The following is a 15532-nucleotide window of genomic DNA, read 5'->3' on the forward strand; positions in this document are numbered from 1 at the left end:
GGAAGTAGATGTGATAGTAGGGATTTGCTGAGGGGGTCTGGATTTGGAGAGATACCGCCAGCAATATGGAGAAGCAGAGAAATTGTTAGTAGGTGGGATGAGGAGGCTGTGTGTGTTTGGTAAGGAAGTGTTTTATGTTGCCATACAGGTTTGTGCAAGTTGTCAGATGAGTAGGTAAGATGGAGGGAGAGATAAATCGTTTCTGGCTGGATGTGGGGGTGTTACAGGAGGTTTTGGAAAGTAATATGAAAAAGTGAAACATTGTTTGCATTAACTATTTCTCTAGTTACCTTTGGTTCCATTTCACTTAAAATATTTTGCATTGGAAATACCATGTGTCTCCTGTGCTCAGAGTGAATCCTGTATTCTCCCTATGTCCCATGTGTGATCTCTGTGTGCTTATGTGTCTCCTGTGCTCAGAGTGACTCCTGTATTCTCCCTATGTCCCATGTGTGATCTCTTTGTGCTTATGTGTCCCCTGTGCTCAGAGTGACTCCTGTATTCTCCGGATGTCCCCTGTATGATCTCTGTGTGCTCATGTGTCTCCTTTGGTCAGAGTGACTCCTGTATTCTCTGTATGTCCCCTGTATGATCTCTGTGTGCTCATGTGTCCCCTGTGCTCAGTGACTCCTGTATTCTCCCTATGTCCCCTGTGTGATCTCTGTATGCTCATGTGTCTCCTGTGCTCAGAGTGACTCCTGTATTCTCCGTATGTCCCCTGTATGCTCATGTGTCTCCTGTGCTCAGAGTGACTCCTGTATTCTCCCTATGTCCCCTGTGTGATCTCTGTGTGCTCATGTGTCTCCTGTGCTCAGAGTGACTCCTGTATTCTCCTTATGTTCCCTGTGTGATCTCTGTATGCTCATGTGTCTCCTGTGCTCAGAGTGACTCCTGTAGTTGTAAGACCGTGAACCGGGGAGGGAGCCCCAGGATACAGCGAAGTCACAGACGAGGAAAGCGATAACACACAACTTTGTGCAAAACAGAAACTTTACTAAAACAGTAATATAAACACAACAATGTGAAGGTGCACCAAAGATCATATACCCCGGGCCCACAGTCACTGTCCCTGTCCGGTTGGACAGACCTATCACGATGGCGTGCACAGCAGAGCCTGCAAGTCGATGCTGTGCTGCAAAAGAGAACAAACCTAGCCGATGGCGCACACACAGCAGGGCCTGCAAGTCAATAATGTGCCGCAGAACGATTCTGTAAAGCCTGCCATGCATACAAGTCTTAACTAACTAACTATTTGCAGGCCTAGACTTAGTCTCTGATGCTTCAGGCGCCACTAATATACTGCGATGAGTAAACTGATTTACTGCTCTGCGTCCGTTCTGTGTCAGAGAATGCCTCTTAACCGAGATAGCCATAGTCCCTTATCACGCACGCGGCCTTGCTTGGTAGTTAGACTTCTGTCCAAACGCTGCAGCTGTCCAAACGCTGCAGCTCCTGAAACAATCCCTCCTCCAAAGGGCTGGATCTAGGTGAGGGATAACTACTAGTCCTCCTCCACTGCGCCCCCGATCACTCCAGGACACTCGGACACTATGATGGAACCGGATTCTGTCTCACACATCCAGACCTTTCACTATGTCAGCTCTCACTTCCTGGTTCTTCTAGCAGCAGCAGCATGAGTCATCCTCTACTTTGCATATTTAAATCCAGCAGTCACTTAGCTGTAACAGAGAACCAGCGGCCTCCTGTGGCCGAAATGCAAAATGACAATCTCAAAGTTTAACTATGCACCAGCATTATACAGGAAGAGCTGTTCCACAATCTCACATATTCTCTGTATGTCTCCTGTGTGATCTCTGTATGCTCATATGTCTCCTGTGCTCAGAGTGACTCCTGTATTCTCCCTATGTCCCCCGTGTGATCTCTGTGTGCTCATGTGTCCCCTGTGCTCAGAGTGACTCCTGTATTCTCCGTATGTCCCCTGTGTGATCTCTGTGTGCTCATGTGTCTCCTGTGCTCAGAGTGACTCCTGTATTCTCCATATGTCCCCTTTGTGATCTCTGTGTGCTCATGTGTCCCCTGTGTGAGCTCCATTTGTTATAGATGTGCAGTAATATAAAGGCACTGACTTTATGTCCATCCATGTGATTTTTGTATATGCATATTGAAGTCCTTGAACCTCTCCATCTCTTCACAAGTTTTTGTGTACCCCCTAGGTATGTATAATATACCTTTTGTATAATATACAGATGACTAAATTATACTTACCCTCCTATACCATATACAATATGGGGGAGAAATATTGTAAATGGGCTGGTGGGGCTGCTGCCCCCTTTGAATTAGGCTACTTTCACACTAGCGTTCGATTGGATCCGTTCTGAACGGATCCGATCATAATAATGCAGACGGAGGCTCCGTTCAGAACGGATCCGTCTGCATTATATTGGCAAAAAAAAAGCTAAGTGTGAAAGTAGCCTGAGCGGATCCGTCTAGACTTTTACATTGAAAGTCAATGGGGGACGGATCCGCTTGAAGATTGAGCCATATTGTGGCATCTTCAAACGGATCCGTCCCCATTGACTTACATTGTAAGTCTGGACGGATCCGCACGCCTCCGCACGGCCAGGCGGACACCCGAACGCTGCAAGCAGCGTTCAGGTGTCCGCCTGCTGAGCGGAGCGGAGGCTGAACGCCGCCAGACTGATGCAGTCTGAGCGGATCCGCATCCATTCAGACTGCATCAGGGCTGGACGGAAGCGTTCGGGTCCGCTCGTGAGCCCCTTCAAACGGAGCTCACAAGCGGACAGCCGAACGCTAGTGTGAAAGTAGCCTAACACAGTCCACAGTTGCCAACTGTCCCTAATTTGTAGAGACCGTCCCTGATTTTCAGTCCTGGCAAATTCGGGCACAGTCCAGTCCCATTATGCTGAGGTGGCTCGGTGGGTATATGAGGTGTGTGATAGGCTGTCATGAGAAAAAGCAGTGAGTTATCAGAGCTATAAAAAAGAATGACTATTGGCTTTTGGCCAAGGGTGGCGGTATTTCTGAAACTGCGCAGTTTGTGAACCGTTCTTGTGCTGCTGTGGTGAAAGTGTCTGGTGAGTGGACAAATGGCACCATTGTGAATAAGTTACGTAAAAACTGTGGAGAACCACTTGCCACTCATGTGAGAGATGAAGGTGCACAAGGGCAGACCGGCATGCTACAGTAGAGCAGCTCACCGGCAAAACGAAGCAGAGGGCTACAGTTCAGAGAACCCTACTGTGTATGGCGTTCTGGAGCAGACGGACAGTCACTGCATCTCTGTTAACAGAGCTGCAACAGCTGAATAGGCTTCAATTTTCGTAGCAGAATTGGAACAGGACCTCCACTTATTGAGAAAGGGTTTTCTTCTACAATGAGTCAACTTTTCTGCTTCATGGAATTGATGGACGTTAGCATGTCAGGTGACAATTATCAAAGAAGGAACAACCTGCAACCATTGCTGGAAGAACACAAGCTGGTGGTGGCAGCGTTGTTGTGGAAAACCAATCAGGAAACGCAGTCTTCAGGAAGAATAAGGTTTATTGCGGCTAGCCGGGAGCATTAACAGCTTCAATCACACAAAGGAAAATGCTCAAAGGGGGAGAGGCCCATACTCATCTTAAAAAACATAACCATCCTAAACTTTACATACTTGTCTTATCCTCATTGGATAGGTTAAACTCTCTCTACAACCCCATTGGACATCTCCATATATGATTTATGTTCTTCTTAACATCTGTTCCTCATTACCCATGCTTGCTTCATCTAATCTATAGCCTCTCACCCAAGTAATTATTACCCCCACCTTAGGAATGTGTACACACACATAAGATTTGGGAATGTAGTGTCTGGTATAATCAGGCGGCATTATACTATATATTTTTCATTTTCTCCTTCAACGTCATGGCCTGGGGAAGGTTTTAGTGGCATTCATTGGCCCCCATTCATCCATATGGAAGGCACTGTGAATGGGTTTAGTTATAAATCCATCCTTGAAGATCACTTACACCCATACATGCTGATTGTCTCCCCTGGGGTGGATAGGATCTTCCAGCAGGACAATGCAACGTGTCACACGGCTAGAAATGTCTGACATTGGTTGGAAGAGCATGACCAAGACTTCTATGTACTACCCTAACCCCTAATTTCCCAGACTTAAACCCAATTGAGCATCTTTGGGTACACCTCTATAATCAAGGAAACTAGAGGCTAATTTCCAATATAAAAAAGTTTTCTTTTTGTTTTATTTTTTACTTCAAGGAACAGTCCATATACACCTTATAGACTATAAAATGCCTACTACAGGACTTGAGTGGGCAGTTCACAACTAGATTTCCAGTTAGAAGTTAGTTATAAAGATTGTCAAGAAGACAAGGCATAAAAGAAGACAAGGCATAAAGAAGACATAGCATAAAAGATTGGGTTTACTGAGACGTTCCTTGAAATTCCTTTAAGAATTTGTCGTCCTGCAACCAAATTGTTGTGTCAGATCTGAATTGCTCTAAATGTTTTCTCAGAATCCAAAAAAAGCATTCTGGCAGCGGTGGGATTTGAACCCACGCCCCCGAAGAGACTGGAGCCTTAATCCAGCACTTTAGACCGCTCGGCCACGCTACCTGTGGTAGAAGCCTTTTTACAACACTGTTCTGGATTTTTCTACATTAAAACCTACACACAATTGAGCAGGGCAGAGTTTTTGTAGCAGTTGCGATAGGTTGTATGTCACAACTAGTGATGAGCGACATAGGCAATATTCGTTTTCGCAATATTTCGTGAATTTTTCACATAAAATTCGCAAATTCTAGAATTCGTGATCTCGTCATTATTTTCGCGATTGCACAAATCAGCACTAATGATGCGTATATTTTTGGCGCAATAGATGCAACTTCACATTTGATCAGGTCTAAGTAGATATTACTGAATGGTGAATAAGTATTATTGTGACATCACAGCACTATGTCTGTAGCATGTATGTATGGACAGCAGGGAAACAGTAATTCCTATCACACTACCTAACACCCTGCACTGGAGCTACACTATATCACTATCTAACCTACACTGACTATCTGTATTATATATATATATGAGCTAACTAACTATCTAATGTAATTGGATAAGGAATAGGATCCAGATGAAAGCCCAGAGCACAGCAATGTCACTGCTCTCTCTCTCTCTCAGAACTGCAAATAACAGAAAATGGCTGCTGGGGAGGTTCTTATATAGTAAGGGGTAGGCAACTTTCCTATTGGTTGCTAGGGATGTTGCTAAGCTCTGCCAAAAATATTGCAGCCTTCTCATTGGCCCACAAGCAAGAAGGGAGGTTACTGATGAAAAAAAAATCTAGAATATTCGCGATTACGAATATATAGCACTATATTCTACATCTTCGGGAATTCTCGAAGTGCCGATATTCGCGATAGAAATTCACTATTAGAATATTCGCCATCAACACTAGTCACAACTAGACCCCATTGTATCCTTCATCTTACACAACATATTTCATCATGATTGTTGGGATACTCCCTCTTGCCCTGCGCACGACAAGGGCTGTTTGTTTACTGCCGGTGACGTACCTGGCATTTTCTTTTTATGCTAGGCGGAGGCTTCCGCCTAGCAGGGATCCCGATGACATCACCAGCACTAATGGATGGTAAATGCTCCGATGCTCCACTCAGACATGGTAAATGAGTGAAGGGGAGCTTATGTTTGGGTTCAGCTCTGAACATCCCATTCAACAGGTGTAGTTTCTAAAAAAAGGGGTCACTTTTTGGGGCATTTCTACTGTAGGCTATCTCAGGGTCCAGGGACGTAGCTAAAGGCTCATTAACCCCAGTGCAAGAGTTCAGCTTGGGCCCTCCTTCCCTCAGTGCTTTGTGGCCAGGGGCCGGGAAGCACATAGCCTTCATGCTGCTTGAGGCAAAAATTAAAATGGCACCCCCCCCCCCCCATATCCAATTCTTGACCTAACCCCTTCCCTCCAGCCAGAGATGTAATTTGACCAGCATGCACTTTCTATAAGGCCCCTTTCACACGGGCGAGTATTCCGCGCGGGTGCAATCCGTGATGTGAACGCATTGCACCAGCACTGAATCCGGACCCATTCATTTCTATGGGGCTGTGCACATGGGCGGTGATTTTCACGCATCACTTGTGCGTTGTGTGAAAATCGCAGCATGCTCTATATTGTGCGTTTTCCACGCAACGCAGGCCCCATAGAAGTGAATGGGGCTGTGTGAAAATCGCAAGCATCCGCAAGCAAGTGCGGATGCGGTGCGATTTTCACTCACGGTTGCTAGGAGACGATCGGGATGGAGACCCGATCATTATTATTTTCCCTTATAACATGGTTATAAGGGAAAATAATAGAATTCTGAATACAGAATGCATAGCACAATAGCGCTGGAGGGGTTAAAAAAAATATAAAAATAATTTAACTCACCTTAGTCCGCTTGATCGCGCAGCCGGCATCTCTTCTGTCTTCTTCTTTGCTGTGTGCAGGAAAAGGACCTGTGGTGACGTCACTCCAGTCATCACATGATCCCTCACCATGGTAAAAGATCATGTGACGGACCATGTGATGACCGGAGTGGTGACGTCACCACAGGTCCTTTTCCTGCACACAGCAAAGAAGACAGAAGAGAAGCCGGCTGGCGATCAAGTGGATTAAGGTGAGTTAAATTATTTTTATTTATTTTTAACCCCTCCAGCGCTATTGTACTATGCATTCTGTATTCAGAATGCTATTATTTTCCCTTATAACCATGTTATAAGGGAAAATAATACAATCTACAGAATACCTAACCCAAACCCGAACTTCTGTGAAGAAGTTCGGGTTTGGGTACTAAACATGCCGATTTTTCTCACGCGCGTGCAAAAGGCATTACAATGTTTTGCACTCGCGCGGAAAAATCGTGCATGTTTCCACAATGCAGCCGCACCTTTAACCGGAACGCCCGTGTGAAACCAGCCTAATACTGGTGTCTTCTTATGCACCACAAGGGTCTTTGGGCCCCTCAGGCTGCTGGGCCCGGTAGCGACTGCTACCTCTGCATGCCCTATAGCTATGCCCCTGTCAAAGTCTCTTCAAATGTGAAATGATGCCCAAAAAACATTCCAGCAAAATCTGCCCTCCAAGAGCCATATAATGCTTCTTCCCTTCTGATCCCTGCCGCGTGCCCATACAGCAGTTTAACCCCTTAGGGACCAATGACGTATCGGTACGGCATGGTTCCCGAGTCGTTAAGGACCCATGGCGTACCAGTACGTCATGTGTTGTTTCGATCACCGCCACCCGGCGGGCGGTGATCGGAACAAGGTACCTGCTCAAATCATTGAGCAGGCACCTCGGCTAAATACGCGGGCGGGTCCAGTGACCCCCCCGTGTCGGCGATCTCCGCAAACCGCAGGTCAATTCAGACCTGCGGTTTGCTGCTTTTACCTGGTGCGGCGGCGGTGGTCGGCGGTGCCATCGGGTCCCCATGGGGCTGTGGGGGGGAACCGATGGCATGGAAGGCAGCGCGATGCTAAGGAAGGCATCGCGCTGCCTTCCGGTGATGAGCCTGTGAGATCCAGCCCCCTGGATCTCACAGGCAGGAAGCTGTATGAGTAATACTCACAGTATTACTCATACAGCAAATGCATTCCAATACAATGTAATATAAACCTATCACATGACCTAACACCTCAGATGAACACCGTAAAAAAAAAAAAAACAAAAAAAAAAAACTGTGCTAAATAAACCATTTTTTTGTCACCTTACATCACAAAAAGTACAACAGCAAGCGATCAAAAAAGCGTTTGCCCACCAAAATAGTACCAATCTAACCGTCACCTCATCCCGCAAAAAATGAGCCCCGTAAAAACGGATTTATTTATTTTCTTAAAGGAACAGTCCACATAAACCTTATAGACTATCTAATGCCTACTAGCGGCGTCCGTTGGATAGTGTCTGTGCTTGGTATTGCACCCGAGGCCTATTCACTTGAATGGGACTGAGCTGCGTCTAGGCCATGTGCCCGATGAACATTACGTTACCGGCCTAGGAAGAGGCCACAGTACCCACTGGAATACCATGGCATGGCCTCTTCAAGCAGCTGATCGGTGGGGGGTGCTGGATCCCCACCGATCTGATATTGATTACCTATCGTAAGGACTGACCATCAGTTTTAAACACTTGGACAACCCCTTCAACCCAGCACCTTAGAACGCGCAGCCAAGCTACCTTAGCAAAAGAACAAATGTAGCCTGAGCTATTGGATTATGATTTAAAAAATTATAATTTTTAGAAAAATTTTACTAAGATATTGCCCCTTAGATGCTAACAATCACATCCTTGTGTCAGATATTAACTGTTCTAGATGTCAGGTTCTAAAAATTTTGGCAGTGGTGGGATTCAAACCCATGCCCCCGAAGAGACTGGAGCCTTAATCCCGTGCCCTAGACCGATCGGCCACGCTACCTGTGGAATTGTCTTTGTCACCACACTGTTCTGGATTTCTCTCGATGAAAACACACACTAAACGCAGTGGTGATAGGTTGTATGTCTCGACTAGACCCCAATGTAACCTTCATCTCACACAACATATTTCACCATGATTGTCAGGAATTAGAAAAATTTTCTGCTTTATTCCTGAAACAGCGCCACACTTATCCACAGGCTGTGCTTGGTATTGCAGCCCAGCCTTAGGGCTCATGCACATGAACGTATTTTCTTTCCGTGACCGTATACGAAACCATTCATTTCAATGGGTCCTTAATAAAACTAGAGGTACTCTGTGTGCATTCCATTTCCGTATGTCTGTATTTCCGTTCCAGAAAAATAGAACATGTCCTATTATTGTCCGCATTACAGACAAGGATGGGACTGTGCTATTAGGGGCCAGCTGTTCCGTTCCGCAAAATAAGGAATGCACACGGACGTCATCTGTTATTTTATACGGACCGCAAAATACATGCATTCATGTGCATGAGCCTTTATTCAGCCCAATTGGACTGAATTGCAATACCAGACTCAATCCATGGAAAGGGGTGGCACTGTATCTAAACAAAAAAAAAAAGTTTTCCTAACCCTGCATGTGTCCATATATGTGGGCTGTACCGGGGGGGTGAGGAAACAGCTCAGAGTAGATTTCAGGAACAGTCCACATAAATCGAATGCCTACTAGTGCCGTCCTTTGGATAGTGGTTGTGCTTGGTATTGCAGCCGAGGCCCATTCACTTAAATGGGACTGAGCTGCGCCTAGGCCAGGTGCCCGATAAACATGACTTTACCGGCCTAGGAAGAGGCCACAGCACCCACTGGAATACCATGGCCTCTTCAAGCAGCTGATCGGGGGGGGGTGCTGGATCCCCAACGATCTGATATTGATGACTTATCAGACCAAAGACCTATAGACCATCAGTTTTAAACACTTGGACAGCCCCTTTGATCCAGCATCTTAGAAAGCTCAGCCCTGCTACCTTGGAAAGAGCACAAACCTAGCCTGTGCTATTGCATATTATTAAAAACTTTTTAATATATATATGAATTTTAGAAAACAGTTTGCTAAGATATCACCACCTAGAGGCTAGTTTCCAAAGTAAAAACTGATTGTTTCTTTATCTTCTTAAAGTGTAACTGTCATTTTTATTTATTTTTTGTAATGTATAGGGGCATCGATACTGATCATTTTTGTAATATACTTTAATTACTGAAATCGCACATTTCTATTAGAAAAATAGCTCTAAAGGGGCCCATTTTGAGCCTTAGCAGCGCTCCTCTGTCTTCTGTTTACATAACAGTGGAGACTTGCTCCGCACTGACTGTGTTGTGTAAACAGAAGACAGAGGAGCACTGCTAAGGCTACTTTCACACTTGCGGCAGAGTGATCCGGCAAGCAGTTCCGTCGCCGGAACTGCCTGCCGGATCAGGAAATCTGCATGCAAACGGACAGCATTTGCAAGAACAGATCTATCTCTCTGTTTGTCATATGGACAAACGGATCAGTTTCTATATTTTTTTCACAATCCAGCATTTTGGTATTTTTAATTTCAATGTAAATTAATCCGGCATTCGGGCAACTGATCTGGAATTTTGAACGGAGATAATACCGCAGCATGCAGCAGTATTTCCTCCGTCAAAAACACCGTTCAGTGACTGAACTGTAGACATCCTGATGCATCCTGAACGGATTACTCTCCATTCAGAATGCATGGGGATGAAACTGATCAGTTCTTTTCCGGTATAGAGCCCCTAGGACGGAACTCAGCGTCGGAAAAGAAAAACGCTAGTGTGAAAGTACCCTAAGGCTCAAAATGGGCCACTTTACAGCTATTTTTCTAATAGAAATGTGCCATTTCAGTAATTAACCGCCTCCGGACCGCCTAACGCAGGATCGCGTTCCGGAGACGGCTCACTCAGGCACAGTCACGCATCTTCGCGTCATATCGCGAGACGCGAGATTTCCTGTGAACGCGCGCACACAGAAACTGCAGGTAACTGAGTGGATCTACAGCCTGCCAGCGGCGATCGTTCGCTGGCAGACTGTAGATGCAATTTTTTTTTTTAACCCCTAACAGGTACCGTGCAGACCAAAAGTTTGGACACACCTTCTCATTCAAAGAGTTTTCTTTATTTTCACGACTATGAAAATTGTAGATTCACACTGAAGGCATCAAAACTATGAATTAACACATGTGGAATTATATACATAACAAAAAAGTGTGAAACAACTGAAAATATGTCATATTCTAGGCTTCTTCAAAGTAGCCACCTTTTGCTTTGATTACTGCTTTGCACACTCTTGGTATTCTCTTCATGAGCTTCAAGAGGTAGTCACCTGAAATGGTCTTCACTTCACAGGTGTGCCCTGTCAGGTTTAATAAGTGGGATTTCTTGCCTTATAAATGGGGTTGGGACCATCAGTTGCGTTGTGGAGAAGTCAGGTGGATACACAGCTGATAGTCCTACTGAATAGACTGTTAGAATTTGTATTATGGCAAGAAAAAAGCAGCTAAGTAAAGAAAAACGAGTGGCCATCATTACTTTAAGAAATGAATGTCAGTCAGTGCGAAAAATTGGGAAAACTTTGAAAGTGTCCCCAAGTGCAGTCACAAAAACAATCAAGCGCTACAAAGAAACTGTCTCACATGCTGACCACCCCAGGAAAGGAAGACCAAGAGTCACCTCTGCTGCGGAGGATAAGTTCATCCGAGTCACCAGCCTCAGAAATCACAGGTTAACAGCAGCTCAGATTAGAGACCAGGTCAATGCCACACAGAGTTCTAGCAGCAGACACATCTCTAGAACAACTGTTAAGAGGAGACTGTGTGAATCAGGCCTTCATGGTAGAATATCTGCTAGGAAACCACTGCTAAGGACAGGCAACAAGCAGAAGAGACTTGTTTGGGCTAAAGAACACAAGGAATGGACATTAGACCAGTGGAAATCTGTGCTTTGGTCTGATGAGTCCAAATTTGAGATCTTTGGTTCCAACCACCGTGTCTTTGTGCGACGCAGAAAAGGTGAACGGATGGACTCTACATGCCTGGTTCCCACCATGAAGCATGGAGGAGGAGGTGTGATGGTGTGGGGGTGCTTTGCTGGCGACACTGTTGGGGATTTATTCAAAATTGAAGGCATACTGAACCAGCATGGCTACCACAGCATCTTGCAGCGGCATGCTATTCCATCCGGTTTGCGTTTAGTTGGACCATCATTTATTTTTCAACAGGACAATGACCCCAAACACACCTCCAGGCTGTGTAAGGGCTATTTGACCATGAAGGAGAGTGATGGGGTGCTGCGCCAGATGATCTGGCCTCCACAGTCACCGGACCTGAACCCAATCGAGATGGTTTGGGGTGAGCTGGACCGCAGAGTGAAGGCAAAAGGGCCAACAAGTGCTAAGCATCTCTGGGAACTCCTTCAAGACTGTTGGAAGACCATTTCAGGTGACTACCTCTTGAAGGTCATCAAGAAAATGCCAAGAGCGTGCAAAGCAGTAATCAAAAGTTGGCTACTTTGAAGAACCTAGAATATGACATATTTTCAGTTGTTTCACACTTTTTTGTTATGTATATAATTCCACGTGTGTTAATTCATAGTTTTGATGCCTTCAGTGTGAATCTATAATTTTCATAGTCATGAAAATAAAGAAAACTCTTTGAATGAGAAGGTGTGTCCAAACTTTTGGTCTGTACTGTATATTAGACGCTGTTTTGATAACAGCGTCTAATATACCTGCTACCTGGTCCTCTGGTGGTCCCTTTTGCTTGGATCGACCACCAGAGGACACAGGCAGCTCTGTAAAGTAGCACCAAACACCACACTACACTACACTTCCCCCCTGTCACTTATTAACCCCTTATTCACCCCTGATCACCCCATATAGACTCCCTGATCACCCCCCCGTTAGGCTCCATTCAGACGTCCGTATGTGTTTTACGGATCCACGGATCCATGGATCGGATCCGCAAAACACATACGGACATCTGAATGGAGCCTTACAGGGGGGTGATCAATGACAGGGGGGTGATCACCCCATATAGACTCCCTGATCACCCCCCTGTCATTGATCACCCCCCTGTAAGGATCCATTCAGACTTTTTTTGGCACAAGTTAGGCTACTTTCACACTAGCGTTCGGGTGTCCGCTTGTGAGCTCCGTTTGAAGGGGCTCACAAGCGGCCCCGAATGCATCCGTCCAGCACTAATGCATTCTGAGTGGATGCGGATCCGCTCAGAATGCATCAGTCTGGCAGCGTTCAGCCTCCGCTCCGCTCAGCAGGCGGACACCTGAACGCTGCTTGCAGCGTTCGGGTGTCCGCCTGGCTGTGCGGAGGCGGAGGCGTCCAGACTTACAATGTAAGTCAATGGGGACGGATCCGTTTGAAGATGACACAATATGGCTCAATCTTCAAACGGATCCGTCCCCCATTGACTTTCAATGTAAAGTCTGGACGGATCCGTTCAGGCTACTTTCACACTTAGAAATTTTTTAAGAATATAATGCAGATGGATCCGTTCTGAATGGAGCCACCATCTGCATTATATGAGCGGATCCGTCTCAGACGGATCCGCTCTGAACGCAAGTGTGAAAGTAGCCTTAGCGGAAATTGATTTTTTTTCTTTTTTTTTCTTACAAAGTCTCATATTCCACTAACTTGTGACAAAAAATAAAATCTCACATGAACTCACCATATCCCTCACGGAATCCAAATGCGCAAAGTTTTTTAGACATTTATATTCCAGACTTCTTCTCACGCTTTAGGGCCCCTAAAATGCCAGGGCAGTATAAATACCCCACATGTGACCCTATTTTGGAAAGAAGACACCCCAAGGTATTCGCTGAGGGGCATATTGAGTCCATGAAAGATTGAACTTTTTGTCCCAAGTTAGCGGAAAATCAATTTCCGCTAACTTGTGCAAAAAAAAAAAAAAATCTTCTATGAACTCACCATGCCCCTCATTGAATACCTTGGGGTCTTCTTTCCAAAATGGGGTCACATGTGGGGTACTTATACTGCCCTGGCATTTTAGGGGCCCTAAAGCATGAGAAGAAGTCTGGGATCCTAATGTCTGAAAATGCCCTCCTAAAAGGAATTTGGGCCTCTTTGTGCATCTAGGCTGCAAAAAAGTGTCACACATGTGGTATCGCTGTACTCAGGAGAAGTTGAGCAATGTGTTTTGGGGTGTCTTTTTACATATACCCATGCTGGGTGAGAGAAATATCTCTCTATAATGACAACTTTGTATAAAAAAAAGGGAAAAGTTGACTTTTAGAGAGATATTTCTCTCACCCAGCATGGGTATATGTAAAAAGACACCCCAAAACACATTGCCCAACTTCTTCTGAGTACGGAGATACCACATGTGTGACACTTTTTTGCAGCCAAGGTGGGCAAAGGGGCCCACATTCTAAAAAGCACAGGGCATTTTTAACACATTTGGATTTTAAACTACTTCTCACGCATTAGGGCCCCTAAAATGCCAGGGCAGTATAACTACCCCAAGGTATTTCCAAGGTATTCCGTGAGGGGCATGGCGAGTTCCTAGAGTTTTTTATTTTTTGTCACAAGTTAACGGAAAATTATGATTTCTTTTTTTTCTTACAAAGTCTCATATTCCACTAACTTGTGACAAAAAAAAAACTTCCATGAACTCACTATGCCCATCACGAAATACCTTGGGGTGTCTTGTTTCCAAAATGGGGTCACTTGTGGGGTATTTATACTGCCCTAGCATTTTAGGGGCCCTAATGTGTGAGAAGTTTGAAATCTAAATGTGTAAAAAAAATGTCCTGTGAAATCCTAAAGGGGCTCTTTGGAATGTGGGCCCCTTTGCCCACCTAGGCTGCAAAAAAGTGTCACACATGTGGTATCGCCGTACTCAGGAGAAGTTGGGCAATGTGTTTTGGGGTGTCTTTTTACATATACCCATGCTGGGTGAGAGAAATATCTCTCTAAAAGACAACTTTTCCCATTTTTTTATACAAAGTTGTCATTTGACAGATATTTCTCTCACCCAGCATGGGCATGTGTAAAATGACACCCCAAAACACATTGCCTGACTTCTCCTGAGTACGGTGATACCACATTTAAAGGAACAGTCCACATAAACTGTACAGATTATCTAATGCCTGCTACAGGGCTTGAGGGGGCAGTGCACAAGGAGAACCAGAGACAGAAGTCAGACCGGTGTGTACAAGGCATAACAGATTGTATTTCCTGAGATGTTCCTTAAAAATCCTTTAAGAATTTGTCATCCTGCAATCACATGGTTGTGTCAGATCTGAACTGTTCTAAAGGTTTTCTCAGAATCCAAAAAACATTTCTGGCAGCAGTGGGATTTGAACCCACGCCTCCGAAGAGACTGGAGCCTTAATCCAGCGCCTTAGACCGCTCGGCCACGCTACCTGTGGAAATAGCCAGTAGGGCAGGGTTTTTGAAGCAGTTGTGTCCCAGTCGTGACATCTCACACAACACATTTTCATCATGACAGTCAGGAATTAGAAAAATGTTCTGCTTTATACCAGAAACAGCGCCACACATATCCACAGGCTGTGATTGGTATTGCAGCCCAGCTTTAATCAGCCCAATTGGACTGAGCTGCAATACCAGACACAATCCATGGAAAGGGGGGGCGCTGTTTCAAAAAAGAAAAAGAAAAACTTTGTCCTAATCCTGGACGTCACCTTATATGTGGGCTATACCGAGAGGGTGAGGAAACCTCTTAGAGCAGATTACAGGCCTGTGGTGACCAGTGATAAAATCCTCCTGCCTCTTGTGGATGGTTTAACTATCTACAGTACGGTTAGGGTTAAATCATCATAATTACCAACATAACTGAGTTGTACTTAATCAATTTTGTTGACTATTAACCGCCCCCCGTAAGAAATAAATTCACAGTGCCCATAACAGTGACAGCCACAGTGCCGCCCATAATACTGCCAGCCAGAGTGCCCCCATAATAGTGACAACCACAGCGCCCCCATGATAGTGACATCTACAATTTCCTATAACAGTGAAAGCTACTGCACCACCATAATAATGACATCCACAGCAGCCCTCTA

The 15532-nt window shown here is 45.2% G+C and overlaps 2 non-coding genes across 2 annotated transcripts; both read right to left on the reverse strand.

The window, feature by feature from the left end:
* Positions 1-4517: 4517 nt before the first annotated feature.
* On the reverse strand, positions 4518-4599 carry TRNAL-AAG. The gene has a single exon. It is a non-coding gene; the product is annotated as a tRNA-Leu (tRNA).
* A 10195-nt stretch (positions 4600-14794) lies between these two features.
* TRNAL-AAG lies at positions 14795-14876 on the reverse strand. Its single transcript has one exon. It is a non-coding gene; the product is annotated as a tRNA-Leu (tRNA).
* Between the last annotated feature and the right edge of the window lie 656 nt (positions 14877-15532).

Source organism: Bufo gargarizans, chromosome 2 (assembly GCF_014858855.1).
Source record: "Bufo gargarizans isolate SCDJY-AF-19 chromosome 2, ASM1485885v1, whole genome shotgun sequence".
Taxonomy (NCBI): Eukaryota; Metazoa; Chordata; class Amphibia; order Anura; family Bufonidae; genus Bufo; species Bufo gargarizans.